Below are 13,795 nucleotides of genomic sequence, written 5' to 3'. Positions count from 1 at the left end.
CCTTGTTAAGCAGTTCATGCTGGCCTCATGGTCTCTTGAGTGCTAGGGTTGCAGGCTGAGCCACCAGTCCCAACCCCCTGCTAGCACTTCTTGCCTACACAAATAGGGTGCCATGTATGGAAAGGTGCACAGAGTTTTTCTGTTTTGTTTTTCTTTGTTTATTTACTTGAGACAAGTCTCACTGTATTGCTCTGGCTGTCCTGGAACTCACTGTGTAGACCAGGTTGGCCTTGCACTCTCAGAGCACTCTCAAGTGCTAGGAGCATAGAGGGAGGCAAAGGCGGGTAGATCTCTAAGAGTTCAAGGCCAGCCTGATCTACAGGACAGCCAGGGCTATACAAAGAAACCTTGTCTTGAAAAAACAGAGAGAGACAGAGAGACAGAGACAGAGACAGAGACAGAGAGAGACAGAGACAGAGAGAGACAGAGACAGAGAGAGAGAGAGAGACAGAGAGAGAATGTCAGAGAAACAGAGAGACAGACAGAGAGAGAAAAAGCAAAGGAAGGAAGGAAGGAAGGAAGGAAGAAGACAGGGTCTTACTTTGTAGCCTAGGCTAGCCTAGCACTGTGTAATCTAGGTTGTCCCCAACCTCATTCCTTCCTACAGCCTCAGTCTCCTGAGTGCTAGGATTGCTAACAGGAGCCAGCACACCTGGTTTCTAGCTGCCTTTTTATCAATAGACTTGTGCTGTCTCAAAGCCACGCCCCCTGCGGCAATGATGGGACTGTGTCTAGAGACTGACCCAGGACCTTTTTGTCCTGGCACGTCTAAAGCAGGCAGCCCCCTGCGTTTGTCACTGCTATCCTATTTCTGGTCCTTGGGGCTTTTGGCCTGGGGACAGAGGCTCTGTGGGGCTACCATGCTGTAAGGAAGCCTGTGTGGCCTTTGCCCATCTTCCTCCCACCAGTATGCTGACTCTCTCAATGCCAGGAGCAGGAGGCCGGGAGGACTGGTGAATGCCAGCAGAAGCCTATATCAAGGCTCACTCCAGCGAGGCTAGAGTTTAACAGGGAGGAGTGTGCTATCAGGGGCTGGAGGATATCAGAGATGGCTGAATTCTTGTACAGCTGGGACTAAAGAATTCCTCCCAATAGGTCAGTGGGTGAGATGGCTGCTCAGCAGTTGCCACCAAGCCTTACAAATTGAGCTCAATCCCCAGCCCCACGTGGTAGGAGGAGAAAACATGCTCTCCTTCCAAGTGCTGGGACTAAAGGCATGCACTACCACCACTAAGACCCCCTCTTTAAAAACAAACAAACAAACAAACAAAACTATTGGACGTACGCCACACACCTTCACTCCCAGCCCTTTGGAGCCAGATCTCTTGAGAATTCAAGGCCAACCTGGTCTACAGAGTGAGTTCCACGACAGCCAGGGCTATACAGAGACTCGTCTCAAATAAATAAAGAAACACAACAGAAAAATGCCATGCCTGCTACGCTGTTGACAAGCAAGCATGGACCCACCCATACCCACACACAATAAATATATGTAATATGTTCCAGAAAAAGAATTCCATGGAGACTGGGTTATCTCATGTCAGGAGGTTCTAGAATATTTGGGGAAGTGCAAGAGAACCTAAGAGTATTTCAGAGAAATGCTGAAAAATCTTAAAGTAGATAAGATTTGGGCTGGTCAGATGACTCAGTGATTAAGAGCACTGACTGGGGCGGGGGGGGGAGGGTATAGGGAACTTTCGGGATAGCATTTGAAATGTAAATAAAGAAAATATCTAATAAAAAAAAACATAAAAAAATGAGCACTGACTGCTCTTCTGAAGGTCCTGAGTTCAAATCCCAGCATCTACATGGTGGCTCACAACCATCCGTAACAAGATCTGATATCCTCTTCTGGAGTGTCTGAAGACAGCTACAGTGTACTTACATATAATAAATGAATAAATCTTTAAAAAGAAGAAGACAATGAAGGAGAGGAGGAGGAAGAAGGAAGTAGAAGAGGAGGAAGGGGAGGAGAGATTCAAGTTAGGAGGTGGGGTGCACACATCTTCCCAGCACTTAGGAGGCAGAGGCAGGTGGATCTCTGAGATCAAGGCCAGCCTGGTCTACAGAGTGAGTTCTAGGTCCATCAGGGATATACAAAGAAACCATGCCTCAAAACAAAACAAAACAACAACAACAACATCATCAACAACAAGTCAAAAACAAAACAACAACAAAAAAAAGGGCTGGAGAGATGGCTCAGTGGTTAAGAGTGCCGACTGCTCTTCTGAAGGTCCTGTGTTCAAGTCCCAGCAACCACATGGTGGCTCACAACCATCCGTAACAAGATCTGACTCCCTCTTCTGGAGTGTCTGAAGACAGCTACAGTGTACTTACATATAATAAATAAATAAATCTTAAAAAAAAAAAAAAAAAAAAAAGAAGAAGGTTGGGTCCTTCCAGGGGAAGCTGCACTGCTTCGGGGGGAAGAAGGGCGTTGGGGTAGGAGTCAGAGTCTTCTACCGGGACGGTGGGATTTTGAGACATGAGAATCAGAGCGGGTGTTGCATATGGCCTTGGAGGCTGCTGCCCAAGGGTGTCCCTTTTAACTGAACTTGCAACAGTTTGGAGATGTGGGAGGCTAATAGTGTGTCTTCCTTTGTCCCCCGGGATAGGTCTGGTCTAGTCCAGACATAGCAGTCCTTCAGCATAGGCAATAGGGTTGTACTGTGACCAAGGCCTCGGGGACCATTGACTATTGTTGTCTCCAAGTCCCTGAGCTCTGCATTTTTAGGTTAAGAGTCAGCCTGGCTAGCCAGCCTTCTGTGTGGGCAGACATCGCTTTCCCTAGGTATCTTTCCCAGGAATGAGACTCCTACAGAAGCACAGAGCCTTCCTGGGGTTCTCTGGCGGTCTGTGCAAACTCTCCTGCCTTCTTATGACAAAGAGAGCATCCTGCTGTACAGCCCAGGCTATTCTCAAACTGGCAATTCTCCTGCCTCAGCCTCTGAGGTGTTGGAATTAAAGATGTGCACCACCACACCCAGCTAGGCGGAGTCAGTACAGGTCTCCCTTGAATACTGGAACCCTAGGCGGAGGCTTCGGGTTTGTTCCCATGGCCCCTGCAACTCTCTGCACCCCATGAGCTCTGAGACCAGAAGCACTCAGTCTGAGCTAAAAGCGGTGACAGTGGGTGACAAGAGAGAAAGAGGTGTGTGCCAGCTAGGAGGGATGTTGGACCCCCCCCCCCCCGCGCCCGTATCCTTCCTGACCATGATATCACTGCAGAGTTAGCTACCCCACCCCCCACCCTGGACTCTCCCTTTGACAAGTGCCTGTCACAATGTGCCAACCCCTGCAGCTGCTCTTCACTCCACCTCACTTGGCCCTTCCCTGGCTGGCGACAGGGATGAAGTCCCAGCCCATCTCCCCGCCAGAGTGCCCGCTCCTGCTCGCTCACTCATACCGCAGGCCACACACAGTGCAACGAAACGGTGTCCCAGTGTCAGGAGCGAAACATCTCTCCTTTCTGACAAGGCTGTGTCTACACCTACCTAGAAACGGGTCCTTTATCTCTCTCTGCCACCCCCCACCCCTCCATCCCCGAGATAAAGGCTCCCTGGGAGTGAGGCAGCTCTGAGTTTTGGGTAGTTAGTAGGGACCCTCTGCGGTCCTCCCTCGGGTCTTTATCAGTTTGGGAGGAGAGAACACAATGGTTGTCCCTCAAGAGACTGCTAGGTCACTTGGTTTGGCTTATGTCCAGGCTTGGAGGCCCCACGGGGAGCAAAAGAAAGAAGGGAAGAGGGGAGAGCCTTAGTGAGCACCTACTGTGTACCAGATCTAGATCCCACAGAGAAGGAGATCACTCTTCTTGCTCTACAGCCTGGGGGGGGGGGCACTAAGGTTGCAGAGCAAGGTCACCCGTGGCAGCTCCATGAGACACCGGAGTGAGGCTGTCCCTCAGTGTCTGTCAGACCCTGCCTGGCCTGAGCCTCTGGAGACAACCTCCTTCCTCCTTCCTCCTGTGTGACCTTGAACAAATCACATAAAGGCTGTTAGCGTCAGGCTCCTCATCTGTGACATGCACATTAACGCTGGGCTATATGAGGGAATGACGGGGACCCCCCCCCCCCCGTATAAGAGGCCAGGTAAAGGCAGTGTGACCATCAGACAACACCAGAACTTGGAACTAGTACTTTAGGGACACAGCTCCGCCTTGTGGAGACAAAGCCCTACCTGAAGAACTGGGGGTGGGGAGAGAGCTCAGCCTGCCTGTCCAAGGGTAAAGACCTGTGCTCCATCCACAGAAAAGGCTGTGTGAGGTGACTGGATTTGCAATCCTAGCACTGAGGAGGGAGGCAGGACCCTGCTCTCTGGCCAACCGATCTAGCCTAACTGGTAAACTTCTGGCTGAAGGGAGACATTGTCCCAAGGATGACACTGGAGGGATTGTCATCTGCCCCCTACATGTGTGTGTGCACATGCCATGTGTATACACAGGCATGTGTACACACTCTCGAGTGCTCACACTCACGCACACACACACACACACACACACACACAGTCAGACGTGCGCGCATGCGCTATTCTTATCCCCGTGTTACAGACAGCCAGACTTGGAGGCGAGAGATGCTGGGTGTCACACGCGGTCAGGTCAGTGCCTCTCAGATGGTCCATTTTGAGCTTTGAATGGGTGAAGGACAGACTGGTAGAAAGCTTGTTCAGCATCTTCAAGGTCCTCAGGTCCCTCCTCAGAACCACAAATAAAGTAGAAAACGGTATTGGTATTTGGCAACAGTTGGCTATTTTGGCTCTGCCTGAGACTGCCTGAGAGTTGGACTCTAGGTGAGGGGTCACTTCCCAGCCCTCGACAGCCAGCAAAATTTGACACAGAAAAAAAAACAAAAAACAAAAAACAAACAAACCCTGGGCCAGTTGTTCTGAGAAGCCCTCAGTAAAGAGGAAATCGGTTCTTCATGGCTGCAGAAGTGATTCCAGTTAGACGGCAGGAGGGACTTACGGAGAGGAACTAGGCAGCAGGGGAATTCCTCATCAGAGTCAGGAAATGACATAGTGGTCCCGGTAGTCAGCCCCCAGGGCTGAGCTCTGGGAAAGGAGGGAGCCTGTGAGGTGCAGGCTCAGTTCCCACAGTTCCTGCACAGGGCAGCCATTGTCTCCTGGAAGAGACATGTCACACCCTTGGGTCAACAGCCAAATGTGAAGGTCACTTGGAAAGGAGAGGGTAGAGCTGGGAGAGAGAAGGGGGTGGGGTGGGAGGTCACCTCAGAGAGAAAGAGCCCGTGTGGTCATGTGTGAGGTGTTCCAAGACAAACAGAGCTGAGGAGAGGGTGACAGTGTCCCAGGGGAGTCACATTTATGGCACCTCTCCTGTGGGCCTGCACGCTGAGCTCTGGCTTTGCAGATGGTGTTTGGCTCCTCGGCTGCAGATAGTCACTGTGTGAGACTGCTGGGCTGGGGAGGGCTGCAGCTGGGCACGCAGCTCCTCCCCTCCTGGACCTAGGCTGCAGGGAGAGACAATGGACAGATACCTCACTGAGTGGGAGGTAGGGGGAGTGGTGGTGGCCTCCGTGCAGGCTTTGAAGTAGAAAGGAAAGCAGGGAGGGGCTTGGAATGTGACAGTGAGCCCTGCTCTTTGGAAAGCAAGCAAACGCTTAGGTGAATGGAGGCCTCCCCCAGAGAGAGGAGACTCTAGCAGAGACCAAGAGGGCAAAGCCCCTGGAGTGTGGGTGTGCCTAGGTGAGAGAGAGAGGAGGGGGTGGGTAATGAGCTGTTGTTGAACGAGACACATGGCCCAATGCCAGGAGCTCGCTGGCCACAGTAAAGATATTTGATCTTCTGAGTGTGGTAGGAAGCCACGGGCGGTGTGTGTGTGTGTGTGTGTGTGTGTGTGTGTGTGCTTCTAAGGTGTGTAATGAGGATTTTGGTTTGCCCTTGAATTTAGTATGTAGCCCAAACTTCTGAACTTTGTGAGTGTTGTTGTTGTTGTGGTTGCTGTTGTTTTGAGACAGTCTCACTGTGTAGCCCTGGCTGTCTTAGAACTTGTTGTAGGGCTGGAGAGATGGCTCAGAGGTTAAGAGCACTGATTGCTCTACCAGAGGTCCTGAGTTCAATTCCCACATGGTGGCTCACAACCATCTGCAATGGGATCTGATGCCCTCTTCTGGTACATCTGAAGACAGCTACAGTGTACATATATACATAATATAAATAAATCTTAAAAAAAAAAAAAAAAAGGAAGAGGAACTTGTAGACCACACTGGCCTTGAACTCACAGAGATCTGTCTGCTTCTGCCTCCCGTAGTGCTGGGATTAAAGGAGTGTGTCACCACTGCCCTGCAAGTGTTAGAACTATAGGGGTGTGCCACCACTCCTAAGTTTATGTGGAGTTGAGAATGGAACCCAAGGCTTTGCCCACATTAGAAAATCACTCTAGGGGTGCGGAGTTCAAATCCCAGCAACCACATGGTGGCTCACAACCGTCCATAACAAGATCTGACGCCCTCTTCTGGAGTGTCTGAAGACAGCTACAGTGTACTTACATATAATAAGTAAATAAAATCTTTAAAAAAAAAAAAAAGAAAGAAAGAAAATCACTCTAGCAACTAAACAACATTGCCAGCCTTGTACGGGCACGCAGGTATCATTCACTTAATTTAAAAAAAAAAATTTTTTTTAATGTATTTGGGAATACAATGTCCCTATCTTCAGACACACCAGAAGAGGGCATCAGATCTCATTACGGATGGTTGTGAGCCACTATGTGGTTGCTGGGATCTGAACTCAGGTAGGGCCTCTGGAAGAGCAGTCAGTACTCCTAACGGTTGAGCCACCTCTCTAGCCCCATTTAATTTTTCAACGTTTGGGCTGCATATGTTGGGCCAGGGTTCTGTCACTATGCTCCATTGGAGGCATCCCCCTTTTGGAGACCGAGGGGAAATTTCGATGTGGCCCAGGCTGTCCACAACCCAAATCACAGGATCCCACATGTGTGCTACCAAGGACGTTTCCTCAGTCCTTTTGGTCACTACGTGGTTCTCCATCACCTGGGCAGCCTGGGCTGTAGGAACCCCAACCTCTGACAGACGTGGGGGTTTCCAGTCTTTTCCTAGTCCTTTGCAGGTAACATGGTGGAGAACAACATTCTATCTATGTACCTTCTCACTCGGTCAAGAAAATCTAAAGAATAAAAATGCCCAGAGACAGCGGTATTTGGATGTGGTTGTAATTTTCGATGGACTTGGCCTAAATGTCCTGTTCAGACCTTTGCCAATTTATGTCCACACGAATGACATAATGAAAACCGGTCATGGGACTGGCGAGATGGCTCAGCGGGTAAGCACACTAACTGCTCTTCCAAAGGTCCTGAGTTCAAATCCCAGCAACCACATGGTGGCTCACAACCATCCGTAACAAGATCTGACGCCCTCTTCTGGAATGTCTGAAGACAGCTACAGTGTACTTACATATAATAAATAAATAAATCTTAAAAAAAAAAAAAAAAAGAAAAGAAAACTGGTCATTTTTTTATTTTAAGGGTCTAGTAGTGTCTACATGCATGTCAAGTGCACTGTGTGCTGTGCCCAGAGGACAGAAGGGGGCGTCAGTTGTCAGCATCCATGTAGAGTGGGTGCCATTGCTCTTAGCCCCTGAGCCATCTTGGGGGGGTGTCCCCCTTTCTTGGTTTTGAAACAGGTTCTCATGCATCCCAGGCTAGTCTTGAACTCACTATGTTGTGTAGGGGTGTGTACCACTGTACCCTGCTTATATGATGCTGGGAATTGAACCTGGGGCTCTGTGGATGCTGAGCAAGTACTCTTTCCACATGCAAAGCTGTGTGTGATCACTCTTCTGGGAACTGTCAGGTTTCTTTTTTCTTTTTCTTTTTTTTTTCTTTTTTTAACTGTCAGGTTTCTGAATGTGCCTGGGGTTTTCTACTAGGCTGTTGGTCATTTTCATCAATTTCCAAGAACTCATTTATAAATTAGCAAAACGGCCTTTTGTTGATCCAGAGCTGCCAACGCAGCCCCCTCCACTGTCTGTCACTCATCTTATGAGTTGATCTATGGCGTTTTCCTGCACAGGAGTTTTGGGTTTTCATGTGTTTCCTTTAACGATTTTATTTACTTATTTGCCTTTTCAGTCATCATTAGACTTTTCCCACTGTGAGGTTGTAAAGCCTCCCGAGTTTTCCTATTTGTTTTTATGGTTTTATTTGGGAGTTTACTAGCACCTGAGTCTTTGCTCCTTTGAGGCTTATCCTGGTACATCCTGGAGCACAGATCTATTTTTGCTCCCCTCCTCTCCAATCCCCACCCCCCAACCCCAGCTGGACACCTGGCTGTCCCAACCCCATGCATTAAGAGACTCCCTCTGCACTTGACAGGCCACCTTTATCAACTCCTGGATTCCTGAGTGCAGCCCACTGGATTTCTAGACTTTCCGTCCCTGACTCTAAGTCTGGTTTGTCTCTTCCGGCATGCCAGCTGCTTGTCCCTTCGGTGGCTGAGGCTTTTGGTTTGTTTGTGGCGCTTGGGATTGGACCCAGCATGAGCGACTTGAGGTGGAAGCTTAAAATACTATTGCCTAGTGGTGAGAGGATTAGCCTCGTCCTCTCCTACCTCAACCTCTGGGGGTTTTGTTTATTGGAGGCTCGGGGTGGGGTGGGGAGGTCTTGCTAGCTCAAACAACCCAGTCACCACAGTGGTCCCCAGCCTCCAGAGAGCAGGGGTCACGGGCCATGCTTGGCTTCCCATCTCAACACAACACAAACAGGGTCTCCCTTAACCCAGGCCGTTTAGAGGAGGGTCAGGGGTGATTTTGAGCACCTGGTCAGTTTTCTTCATCCCTCAAGTGCTGGGATCACAGACCTCACACCGAATTGGATCCACCAGCCTCCCTTCCTCCCTTCCTTCCTTCCTTTCTCCCCTCCCCTCCCCTCCTTTCTTCTTTCCTTCACTTCCCTTCTTCTTTCCCATAATTCATTTCCTCTTCCCCTCCACCTCTCCCTCTCCCTCTCCCTCCTGAGCTCTCCCCTTCTCACAGTCCAGTAGGGAACAGAGAACAAACAGCAATTTACAGCCATTCCCTCACTCTGCAGAGAAGAGATAATAAAACAGGTGACAGAGGAGGAGCCAGACGAGGAGGAAGAAGAGGAGGAGGAGGAGGAGTTCTCATCTGCCAGGGAGGAGGGAGGGGACATCAAAGAGGGATGGAGGCCCTGTGGTTCCCTGGGGAAGCTGGTCTGGAGGAAGCCTGTGCTAGGAGGGCAGAAGCAAATGTCTGAGAAGAGAGTCTGCTTTGCAGACAGCAGCTTAGGGGGCACAGTCTAGGGATGGAGGCCAATGAGGAGCGGCTGAGCCTTGTAGGTCACAGCAAGGACACTGGCTTTCCTTCTGGGAGGACAGTTGGTGGGAGGGTGGCAAGTTCTGACCTCTGTCGCCAGAGGATGGCTCCAGCTGCTGCCCAGAGTGGTGTCAACTAAGAGGCTGATAGACAGGATGTACAGGGAGAGGGGAGCTGAGTGACGGGCTTCTTGGATCTTCCCTTCCCCATCAGGCACAGATCAGGTTCTGGAATCTCGGTGCACGGAGGGGGCCTGAAGAAGAAGGGAGGAGGAGGGGGGCAGATGGATGAGGAGCCAGGGGTAGAGTGGCCGGAAAACATCACCTCTGCAAAGGCTGCAGAAGACACAGGGACCAAGCCTGAGAGCCTCTTCTCTACCAGGGATCAAGATGCCCCAGACAGCGGAAAGCTGCGAGTGCCATCAGGATCTGAATCTGGGCAGATGGTGCATCCTTGCAACTCAGGGAGCCACGCCAGCAGGAGGATGCGTTTGGGGCCAGTCCTGGTCACAGCGTACGATCCTATCGGCACACCTAAGAAAGGAACGGTGCTGGGGATGTAGCTCAGTTGGTCGAGGGTTTACCTGGCATGCATGAAGCTCTGGGTTCATGTGCCACCTAAAACCATCCTGGTGGCGCATGCCTGAAATCCCAGCATGAGGCGAAAGAAAGAGAACCAGAAGCTTAAGGACAGAAAGCTGGAGGTGGTGTTTATCTGAGACCCAGGGGCTGTAGGGGCAGAGGCAGTCAAATCCCTGGGGATCTTATTAGCCAGCCAGGTGAGCCAGGTTTAGTGAAGCAGCCTGTCTCAAAAAATACAAGGTGGAGAGTAATGGGGGAAAACATTTGCCATTGACCTCTGGCCTACAAAGCAAAGCAGTACAAACATATGTGTGCACATGCATAAACACAGATATAGACAGACAGACAGACAGACAGACACACACACACACAGGAACAAACAAGTCAAATTTAAGAAAAGGTGGGGGGACGGGGGACATGGCTCAGTGGTTAAGAGCACTGGCTGCTCTTTCAGAGGATCTGGGTTCAATTCCCAGGATCCAAATGGCAGCTCACAGCTGTCTATTAACTCCAGTTCCAAATTAAGAGAGGGGTGGGGAGCTGGAGAGATGACTCAGTTAGGCTAAGAGCACTGGCTGCTCTTCCAAAGGTTCAATTTCCAGCAACCACATGTTAGCACAGGATGGCAGTCAGGTGTACATGTAGACAGAATATTAATACTCATGGACACAAATTAAGAGAGAGAGAGAGAGAGAGAGAGAGAGAGAGAGAGAGAGAGAGAGAGAGAGAGAAGCCAAGACAGCAGCTTCCGACAGCAGGTTCCTTTGGACCACTGCTTCAGGAAATCTCTTAGGCCTTGGCTTGGGTAACAGGAATTAGAGAGCTGCTAACCAGCCAATGGGAGTGAGCGTGGCCTCAGGGCTGGAGAGAGGGCTCAGAGGTTACAAGAGTGTAACTGCTTTTGCAGAGGGCCTGAGTTCCACACCTGGAACCCACGTAGCCCACACAGATTGTAATTCCATCTCCAGAGGATGCAAAGCCCCTGCCCTCCAAGCACATACACATAATTCAAGATAGTAAAAATGAGAGCGATCAGGGTGGCGCACACCTTTGATCCCAGCACTCAGGAGGCAGAGGTAGATTGGTCTCTGTGAGTTCAAGGCCAGCCTGGTCTACAGAGTGAACTCCAGGCCAGCCAGGGCTACACAGAGAAACCCTGTCTCAAAAACAAACAAACAAACAAACAAACAGTATTGTTTTAATGAGACAGGGTTCCTCTATGTAGCCCTGGCTGTCCTAGAACTCACTCTGTAGACCAGGCTGGCCTCAAACTCACAGAGATCTCTCTGCCTCTACCTCCCCAGTCCCGAGATTAAAGGTATGTGCCACCACTGCCCAGTAAAACAAAAATAATAATAATAAAAAATTAAATATATTTCTTAAAAGTAGTGTGCTCACTGACCTAAAGAAATACCAGGTAGAAATTATTCATTCATTCAATAAATCCCTACTGAGAACTGACCTTGATTCAGATTCTATACCCACAATTATCACAGGAGGATACAGCAACCGGGCACCCCTACCCTCCTGTAACCCATATTTGAATAGGAGATAAAACCATAAAGGATGTTGATAAGATGTGAATAGGGTACCATTTGATTCTAGTATTCCAGAGGCAGAGGCAGAAGGATAATTGTAAACTCAAGGACATTAATGATCTATGTGGTGAGTTTCAGACTAGCCCAGCCACAAAGGAAATCCTGTCTCGAGAAGAAGAAGACAGAGAAGAAGAGGAGGAGGAGGAGAAGGAAGAGGAGGAAGAGGAAGAGGAAGAGGAAAGATACAAAGAACAGGGTGGTGGTGGTGTGTACCTTTAATCCCAGCACTCAGGAGACAGAGACAGTGAATCTCTGAGTTTGAGGCAGCGAGGGCTACACAGAAAAGCCCTGTTTCAGGGGGGGAAAGAAGAAAAACTAAAAGAACAAAGAAAAAGTATTGGATTCCACAGGAATGGACATGGTACCTCTCCCTCTTCCCTCGAGGGAAAGTGCAGGGTTATTTTATTTTGTTTTGTTTTTTGAGGCAGGTTCTCTGTCCATAGCCCTGGCTGGCCTGAAACAGAAATCCTCCTGCCTCTGTCTCATGGAGTACTGGGGTGAAAGGTGTGTGTGCCTCACATAAAGCCCTAGAGGAGGTGAGTTCGAAACTAACACTGGAAGAAGCCCAGCTGGGAAGGAAAGAGGTGGGTGCGGCTCTGTTGGTAGAGTGTTCACCTGTGTGCATGAAGCCCTGGGTCCGTACCCAGCGTGCCATATACCAGGCTTGGTGGCCATGGAAGGTCCTTCCAAGTCATCTCAGTTACAGAAGATGAAGAAAGGGGACGGCAGTGTTTAGGTCTGAAGACCAGCAGAGACAAAGCCCGGAGGCCGACGCGCTGCAGCCTGGCCAGAGGGCAAGGTGTAAGAGGGAAGGTTGAGTCACTTCCTGGCCCTGCTGACCAAGGCTCGCTCTCATACCCAGTCTCCTATGCTCAAAGGTAAGGAACTAGCTTGGAGAAAGGTAAAGGGTGAGCAAGGGGGCTGGTGAGATGGCTCAGTGGGTAAGAGCCCCCGACTGCTCTTCCGAAGATCCGGAGTTCAAATCCCAGCAACCTCATGGTGGCTCATAACCATCTGTAACAGGATCTGACGGCCTCTTCTGGAGTGTCTGAAGACAGCTACAGTGTGCTTATATATAATAAATAAATAAATCTTTAAAAAAAAAAAAAAAAAAAAGGGTGAGCAAGGAAGATTGTCCCAGCGGAAGGGGACCCGACATACAAGTATCTCATGGAAGTAGGGTGTGGTAGCACAGGCTTTTAGTCTCAGTGCTCAGGAGACAGAGGCAGGTGGGGTGCACACATCTTCCCAGCACTTGGGAGGCAGAGGTAGGTGGATCTCTGAGTCCAAGGCCAGCCTGGTCTACAGAGTGAGTTCCAGGACAGCCAGGGCTACACAGAGAAACCCTGTCTCAGAAAACAAAAAAGTCTCAGGGCGAAGGAGAAACCGGGGTGCTCACTTTGGCCAGAGCCTGGTAGGGAGAAAGAGAGGAGGGGCCTTGGCTAGAAGTAGAGACCCATGTCACACGGTCTTGCTGAGTGACTTGAGGACTGGCAGTAGAGAGCAATAGTAGAATTTTAAATGCCCCAGTCATGGTTGGAACATGAAGAAAACAAAACAAACAAAAAACCCCAAAAAACCAAACCTGCCCTAGGATGTTCTTGAAGGTCCTTAAAGGGGACCCTAGGACTTCACAGGACCTCCGAGGAGGGGTGAGGGGAGAGCAGAGCATCTGTGAGGGCCAAGTTCAATCCCCAGCATTCTCTCTCCAAACAAAACAAAGTAAACACCCTGGGGGAGCCTGGCTCCCCTCCACACAAAGACATTGGTGGTGTTATCACAGGAAGATTGGGAAACTCCTCTGTCAGAGGAACCTCCGAGAAGTGAAGTGTGGAGGCCAGACAGCTAGAACTGAGGTCTGGGGAGCTTGTGGAGAAAGAAGAGAGGGAGGGTCCGTGAGAGGAGAGAGTGTGTGGCCCTCACACCAGACCACAGCCAGACCCAGGTCTGGTCTCAGCTCAAGGCCGGCTCAGTGACTCAAGAGGTCTCAGCTCCTGAGACGTGGGCACTGAAAAGTTAAGTCTTCTCACGCACAGAGCGTGGTCCTTAGGGCTGAAGCGAAACTCCTCCAGCCACGGGCAAATCGGTGGTGTGATCAAGATCCTCCGGGAAAACTAGGTTATCTATAAAGCAATCCACATATGCAAACCAACCAATGGGGTTCCGTTTGTTCGTTTGTTGGACAGGGTCTCAAGTATCCCAGGCTGGTCTGGAATTGGCTGAGAATCATCCAGCCTAGCGAGGGTCTCATGCATATTAGGCAAGCATTCTACTAACTGAGCTACATCCCCAGTCCCGATGTTTGCTTGGTTT

The sequence above is a fragment of the Mus pahari genome, chromosome 6 (genome assembly GCF_900095145.1).
Source record: "Mus pahari chromosome 6, PAHARI_EIJ_v1.1, whole genome shotgun sequence".
Classification (NCBI taxonomy): domain Eukaryota; kingdom Metazoa; phylum Chordata; class Mammalia; order Rodentia; family Muridae; genus Mus; species Mus pahari.
This window is presented reverse-complemented; position numbering follows the sequence as displayed.